Here is an 8,072-nt window from a genome sequence, read left to right as displayed (position 1 = left end):
AGCAAGGTTGTATCATCTGCATATCGCAGGTTGTTAATGAGTCTTCCTCCAATCCTGATGCCATGTTTTTCTTCATATAACTCAGCTTCTCGGATCATTTGCTCAGCATACAGGTTGAATAAGTATGGTGAAAGAATATAACCCTATCGCATTTTAAACCATTCGGTGTTCCCATGTCTGTTTGAACAACTGCCTCTTGGTCCAGGTACAGATTCCTCATGAGCACAATTAAGCGTTCCGGGATACTCTACTTCACAATGTTGTCCATAGCTTGTCATGATCCACACAATCAAAAGACTTTGCTTAGTCAACAAAGCACAGGTAAACATCTTTTTAATATTCTGTGCTTTCAGCCAAGATCCATCGGACATCAGCAATGATATCCCTCATTCCACGGCCTCTTCTGAATCCACCTTGAATCTCTGGAAGTTCTCTGTCAATGTATGCTTGCAGTCATTTCTTTATTACCTTTAGTAAAACTTTATTCACATGGGATTTCAAAGAGATTGTCCGATGATTTCCGCATTCCATTGGGTTACCTCTCTTTGGAATGGGCACAAATATGGATCTCTTCCAATCAGTCGACCAGATAGTTGTCTTCTAAATTTCTTGGCAGAGATGAGTGAGTGCCTCCTGTGCTGCCTCTCTTTCTTGAAATATTTCCATTTTTATTTCATCAATTCCTGGTGCCTTGTTCTTTGCCAATTCCTTCAGTATCATTGGCTTGGACTTCTTCCTTCAGTATCATTGGCTCTTGACCATATGCTACCTTTTGAAATGGATGCACATCAACCATTTCCTTTTGGTACAGTGACTCTGTGTGTTCCTTCCATCTTCGTTTGATGCTTTCTGCATCATTATTAATTTTCCCAGAGACTCTTTTAATAACAAAAGTCGAGACTTGAAATTTTTCTTCAGTTCCCCCACCTTGAGAAATGCTGAGCATGTTCTTCAGTTTGAATTTGCATATGAACAATTGATGGTCTGTTCCACAGTCTGCCCCTGGCCTTGTTTTGACTGATGATATGGAGTTTTTCACATTGTCTCTTTCTGCAGATGTAGTCAAATTGATTTCTATGTATTCCATCTGGTCAGGTTCATGTGTATACTCGTCTCTTATGCTTTCTAAAGAAGGTATTTGAAATGAACAAATCATTGGTTCTGCAGAATTCTATCATGCGTTCTCCAGCATCATTTCTATCACCAAGGCCATATTTTCCAACTACTGATCCTTCCTCTTTGCTCCCAATCTTTGCATTCCTATCACCACTAATGATCAATACATCTGTCTGATCAAATCACCTGTCAGTTTGTTTTACTGTGGTGGCTTATGATTTGCTGTGATTCTGGAAGCTATGCCACGGCTATTTTAAATACCAGCAGGATCACCCATGGTGGACAGGTTTAAGATGAGCTTCCAGACAAAGACAGACTAGGAAGGAGTGATGAACTATTTCTGAATATTTAGCCACTGAAAACCTTATGAATAGCAGAAAAACACTGTCAGATTAACACAGGATGTAGGCTCTAACATGATCTCTTCAGATTTGCCTCAGGTCTGTCGGGTGAGGAAGCACTGCCTCCTCTGTGCTCACCCCTGCACTGGAATGAGCAGCCTGCACATCTGTGTGGCATTCACCCTTTAAGAACAGGCTGTCAAGTTGGGTGTTCTGTGGAGAGATACCTGGTTTAGGGGTTGATCTAGTAAGATACACCCAGGTAGCTTTGCAAGGGTTTTGTTTTGCTTTGCTTTTTAATTATCATATGAAGTTGAAAGAAGAAAGGAATTTTCATGATTCCCCTAAATTTTTGGATGCTTTGAAATATCATACCAATTCTAAAGTATCTTGGGGGAAAAAAAATTCCGGGTCGGGCTACAAGCTCTGGTTTCAGCTTCCATAAAAGTCTTTGGTGCTTTCTTGTTGGTGGTAAGTGCCACCAAGTCAGTTTCAACTCATAGTGACCCAGTTTAGGGTTTCCGAGGAGTAGTTGGTAAGTCTGAACTACCAACCTTAGAGAGACTCATTTATTTGGGCAGTGGGATGTTGAGCCCATGTACATGTGTCTTTGGGTGTGTGCCAGGGAAAAGCAGCACTCAGATATCAGGATCTTCTTCCCACGTCTGCCATATTGGGGGGTTACTAGAATCTCATGGGTTCACACATCCCAGAACTGTATTTCTCAGAGATTAATACATCCTGGATGAGGAAAATAGCTCTCTTCCTCTATGCACCAAAGTGGATAATAGCTGCTCCTGTCAGCATATTGGTAAAGTGAATCACTTTTGAAAAGATAAGAAAAAGAGACTAAAAGCCAGCTTGGAAATTTCTAGAATGGTGGCATAGAGAACTATTTGAAAATAAAGGTAATAAACAGATTTGCTACAAAGTAATGCAGAAGACAGGACAAAGAACTACAGGGAGAGGTTATATCTTCTGATGTGGCCCAGAAATATGACTGTGATGATGTTTAAGTACTTGATGAGCAGAAACATCTTGAAGCACGTCTGTGCCCTGTCTGAATTGAGAAAAGTCTGGGACATGGATACAGATGAGTAGTCAGAACGCTGACAGGCAGCTGGACTCGTGGAGAAGCTAGAGACAATAGCCCTTCAGTGTTTCACCCCAAGTCCCTGCTCTTCTTGCTCATTGAGTTCAACTTCCTAGCAACAGAGTGAGGGAGAGGGTGTTTGTAAGAGAAACACTCAGAACCTAAGTATGTAACATATTCCAGACTTGAATGGTCTTTGTCTTCATTATAGGGGATAGTGGTAGCTGACTGCTAGAATTCTCACCTTCCAGGCTCTAGAGGAGGACATCTTGTTTGGTAAAGTGAAGAGCCAGCAAAAAAAAGAGGAAGACACCTAACGAGATGGATTGGCACAGTGGCAGCCGCGGTGATTGTGAGGATGACACAGGACCAGGCAGTGTTTCAATCTACTGTGCAGACAACCGACTTGAGGGCACCTAACAACAACAACATGCAGGAGGCCAGGGTTCGATTCCTGGGCAAGAGACCTCATGTGGAACCACCACTTCATCTGTCACTGGAGGCTTGTCTGTTACTATCATGGTGAACAGGCTTCAGTGGAGCTTCCACACAATGTTGAATTAGGAATAAAGGCCTAGCAATATCTGTTTCTGAAAATCATCCAGTGAAAACTATGAAGCATAATGGTCCAATTCACAGTGCATCATGGGAATGGTGCAGGACAGGGCAGGGTTTTATTCCATTGTGCCTGGGGTCATCAGGGGTCAGGAGCCCACCTGAGGACAACTAATAACAACAACAAGTTTGTTGTACAAACAAATTACCTGGGAGTCTTGTTAAATGCAGATCCTGGGTTGGGGCTCGAAATTCTGCATTTCCGATGCTCCTGGGTGACCTAAGGGCTACTGGTCCTCAGACCTTACTCTGAGTAGCAAGGATTTAATGAAAAGGACTTCAACTTACCGGCTGAGCGCCATGGTTTCCCCAGTTCCAGTGCCCACTCCCAAGTGCCATGGAGACAGAGAAATCTTCGGAGTCTCCAAATTTGATCACATTTTGCCCCTGCTCGTTGCTGTAGAATGAAGTTTAAATTGCAGCTGGGGAATTCTCAATGCAGAGCAGCGGCCCAGCTCACTTGAGTCCTGAGTCCCATACTCATCCACACACCCCTGCTTTCCTCAATGCTGGGCCCTCCTCCTGCCAGGTCCTCCCTCCCACCACCCTTCTGAATGCCACCTCGCCTTTAGAGACCCAGCTCGCAAAGCCTTCCCCCTGCATGAATGACTGCTTCCCTTAACACATATGACATCAGATTGTGATGTTTTACTTAAGTTGAGACCCCAATGAATCCTCAGCAGTAGAAACTATGTCATATTTATGAGGTTAATTCCACTTCTTTAAACAGTATCTGGAACATAGTATTTATTGCAAAAATATTGATGAAAGAATTAAATGTTATATCCACTTCTACCCTTCCCTTCCCCTCACATCCTTCTTTCTTCTTCGAACATCTTTAAGGTTTAAAATCTTTGGGTTTACCTATTTTAAGTGGGCACAAAAAATCATAACTTTAAAAAAAAAAAACTTCACTTTTATAGAGTGCTTACTGTGTGCTAGATATTACTTAAGTACATCAGTCTCAAGTCATTTAATCTTCATAACACTTTCACAACCTTTGTGATGTTATTGTGGTCATTTTTGCTCCCAAGTTAACTGTGAAGAAACTGCAGCACAGAGAAAGTAAATAACCTGACCAAAGTCACACAGCTAGGAAACGCTTGTGCCAGGACTTGAACTCAGGCAGTGTGGTATTTAAAACAAGTATTAGCCTTTGGCAATACTCAGTAATAAGATAAATGAATCCTAAGTCTGTTGTGTCTTCCTTGTGTCCTCATCCGTAGTCTAATTACAGAGCAAACGCCCTTCCATTTAGGTTTTTCCTTTAGAGAGAACTCACGCTGGAGTACACTGGTGTTTTCTTCATGTAGTACACACAGGTCACCTTATGGGCCATTGGAAATGCCAAATCATGGCACCCTGTCCAACTGTTCAACCAAGGGACACAAGAAGTTCCAGAATATACTTCCATTCAAGGTGAGGGCTGTATGAGTACTGGCTTCCATCCCCATCACAAACTCACCCTTAGGGTGTCAACTGTAGCCCACAAACAAACTTAAAGCATCATTTAACCAAATTGAATTGGCTTGCAGATTTCACAAGGTGGATCCCTTGACCACAATTGGGTCTTGGTCTAGATGCAACACACACGTTCACTGTAACTACAGAGTTTATGGGAACCCATCCATCATTGGAGGCCACTAAGAACTTTGAGCAGATTAGAGGTCCCAGGGATACTGGTATGATCCTCTTCCAGACACCTTCCAGTGACGCTCAAAGCCAGGAGGCAGATGAACTCACCTCCAGGTTGGCTACAGCTGTGTTTGGACACAGTTGCAGTTCAGTTTTTTTCTTCTGCCCCATCCTGCTTCCTCCTGCTTCCCTTCACTGACACTGATGACTCATTAACATCTTACACCCATAAACATCTTACATCTCAGGGTCTACAGGACCCAACCTACCATATCGTAGCACCAGAGAAAGAAGTTTCCGTCCATTTTTTCTTCTCTTTTTTCCTTCTTCTTCTTTTTCTTTTTAGAAAGACAAAAGGTTTATTTCAAAAATATTGGGGAAACATAAAAAGACAAATGTCCATCATAGAATCAAGTTATAAATATGTGGAATCTTCTGAAATGTAGTAGTCACTACCAAAGAGCTAAATATTACAAATTACCCTACCATATTTCTTCTTTAATATTAATAACACATAATACCAAGACCCTAACAAGACATTTTTCTTAAGGTTCCACTTAATTACACAAGTAACAATTCTGTTCAAGATGTTCCGGCCATAGGAAGCTTCCCGTTGAAATTTCATAAATGTTAACAAAAGTACCTTCCTTTGTTGCCTGTGAATGTTTGAGTCCCGCTGTACTGTTGGTGTATATCCACTACGGATGCTGGTTCTAAGCCAGTCCAAGGGTCTTCAAGCACTGAAGGCTTAAAACAACTTTCTACCTCATTAGACTTTTTTTTTCTCAACCACGCCCTGATCCAAATGGAGTAGGGGTCCTTGGAGAGCCCTGGGGGTGGATCTGCTGTTGTCCGCAGGAGTAGCCGAATTGCTGCTGGGACCCTGCAGGAGACTTGGAGTACTAGCCAAGGGATGGGGACCCAAACCAGTCCCCATGGGGTCTAGACCAGGGCCCGTACGTTTGCATGTGGTGCGGACTCCCATAATGGTCCCAAGGAGAGAGCGGCCGCGGCCAGCCGCCACCCGGGGTACCTTGGAAGCTGCTTCCGTTACCCCAGTTACCTACACCAGAGCCTGGATAACGAGGGGTCGGGGGTCTGCAATTCTGTCGATGCATCGCAGGAACCAAAGACAACGTCCTCAGGGCCACATTCGCCTGTGGGAATTCTCTTTTTTCTTTCTTCTTAGAGAAGATTTAGAGTCCCTCAACCACACAAAACAGGTGTGTGAGAGAAAGTGGGCACATGCCCGCAAGTGTTAAGGACTGGCAGAGAATATTTCTACATGGGCACTTACTTTTGCTATAAACATATCTATAAATGTGGTGAAACATGGTGGTGATGGTGGTTGTGTGCCCTGAAGTAGGTTCCAACTCATAGCGACGGCCTAGTTTAGGATTTCCAAGGCTAAGAATCTTTATGGAAGTAGAAAATGCCATCTTTCTTCCACGAAGCAACTGGTAGATACGAATTGCTGAGCTAGCAGTTAGCAGCCCAACACATAACCCACTAAAGCTCCTTGTGGTGAAATATGTTACTATTGTTAAGTGCCATGGAGTCAGTTCTGTATAGGGTTTCTAAGGAGCAGTTTTTGGGTTTGAACCACCAACCTTACAGTTTAAAATGACAGTGTGGTCCAGTGCTTATCCTACAAAGCCATACCAGGACTTCGTAGTGAAACATACGGAGAGCAAAATTATGAAAACTTGGTTCTCTTAAGACTGCTTGGGTCAGGTGGTCCAGCTGAGCAATTAGAGAACAAGTCTCTAGTATGGGGGAGGGGGGACAGCAGGGGTAGTCCCGTCTTCCTTTTCCATTCCTGAAGTAGCAGCTGAGGCCATCTCCTCCCTTTTTTTTAATGTATAACAGCATGGCCATTGAGTCCCTGCCACATATTTATTTATTCTGAGACTTTGTTGTTGTTGTTAGGTGCCATCAAGTCAGTATTGACCCATAGCAACCTTATGCATAGCAGAATGAAACACTGCCTGCTCCTGGGCCAACCTCACTACTCTTGCCACACTTGAGTCCATCAATACTGCCACTTGGCCATCTCATTGGGGGTCTTCCTCTTTTTCTCTGACCCTCCACCTTACCAAACATGATATCCTTCTCCAGTGACTGGTCCCTCCTGGCGATATGTCTAAAGTATGAGAGACAAAGTTTTGCCATCTTGGCCTCTAAGGAGCACTCTGGTTATATTTTTTCCAAAATGGATCTATTGGTTCTTTGGTAGCCCATGGCACTTTCAATATTCTCCTCCAACAGCATAACTCAAACGCATCAATTCTTCTACGGTCTGAGACTTTGGGGAAGGTAAAATTGGCTAGGTCAAAAAAGGGAAACTTGGGAAACTGTAAGATAGATAAGCTACATATGGAGAAGCTCCTAGAATGTGTGTGTAGGGATGGATATCAGAGAATGGTGAGAAGGAGGACAAAGAACGACCAAAATAAAAATGGTTTCATTCCTTGCAAATATTTCAAGAAGTGTACAATCAAATGAATGCACTAGGGAGAGCTATAGCATTAGGCTTATGAGATAACATACCCAGAACCAGGATGATAACAATTCATTCAACATATATTTATTAAGTACTTATGATGTGTCAGGTACCCTTGAGGTACAGAACATATCAAAAGTCCAGTCATCGTAGAGCTTACAGTGAGGCCCCATCCTGGCCCAGGGTGGGGCCCTCTGGCTCTGGCTCGTGGTAACCTAACCTACAGCAGAGCAGGTCGTTTCCTAGTCCTGTGCCATCTTCCCGATTGTTGTTTGAATCCATTGTTGAGGCTAACATGTTAATGCATCTCAAGATGGTTTCCATCACTTTCATTGACCCTCTATTTTATGAACCATGATGTCCTTTTCAAGCAACTGATCTTTCCTAACATTATGTCCAAAGTAAGGGAACTGAAGTCTGGTGAGCCTCCCTTCCACGGAGCTTTCCACTCATGTTTCTTTTAAGACCGATTTAGCATTAAGTGATGTTGTTGTTGTTCTTAGATGCTGTTGAGTCAAAATCGACTCATAGTGACCCTTTGCACAACAGAATGAAACACCGTGTGGCCCTGAGCCATGCTCACAATTGTTGCTACAGTTGAGCCCATTGCTTCTACCACTTTGCCAATCCATTTCATTGGGGGTCTTCCTCTTCTTCACCAACCCTCCACTTTACCAAGCATGATATCCTTCTCCAAGGATTGGTCCCTCTTGATAATATGTCTGAAGTATGAGAAGCCAAGTCTGACTTCCAAGGAGAGTTCTGGCTG

General features: G+C 43.2%; 1 pseudogene; it reads right to left on the bottom strand.

Annotated features, from left to right (window-relative positions):
* Positions 1-5,430: 5,430 nt before the first annotated feature.
* LOC102818015 lies at positions 5,431-5,918 on the bottom strand (annotated as a pseudogene).
* Between the last annotated feature and the right edge of the window lie 2,154 nt (positions 5,919-8,072).

Source organism: Chrysochloris asiatica, unplaced genomic scaffold (assembly GCF_000296735.1).
Source record: "Chrysochloris asiatica unplaced genomic scaffold, ChrAsi1.0 scaffold00060, whole genome shotgun sequence".
Lineage (NCBI taxonomy): Eukaryota > Metazoa > Chordata > Mammalia > Afrosoricida > Chrysochloridae > Chrysochloris > Chrysochloris asiatica.
This window is presented reverse-complemented; position numbering and strand designations above follow the sequence as displayed.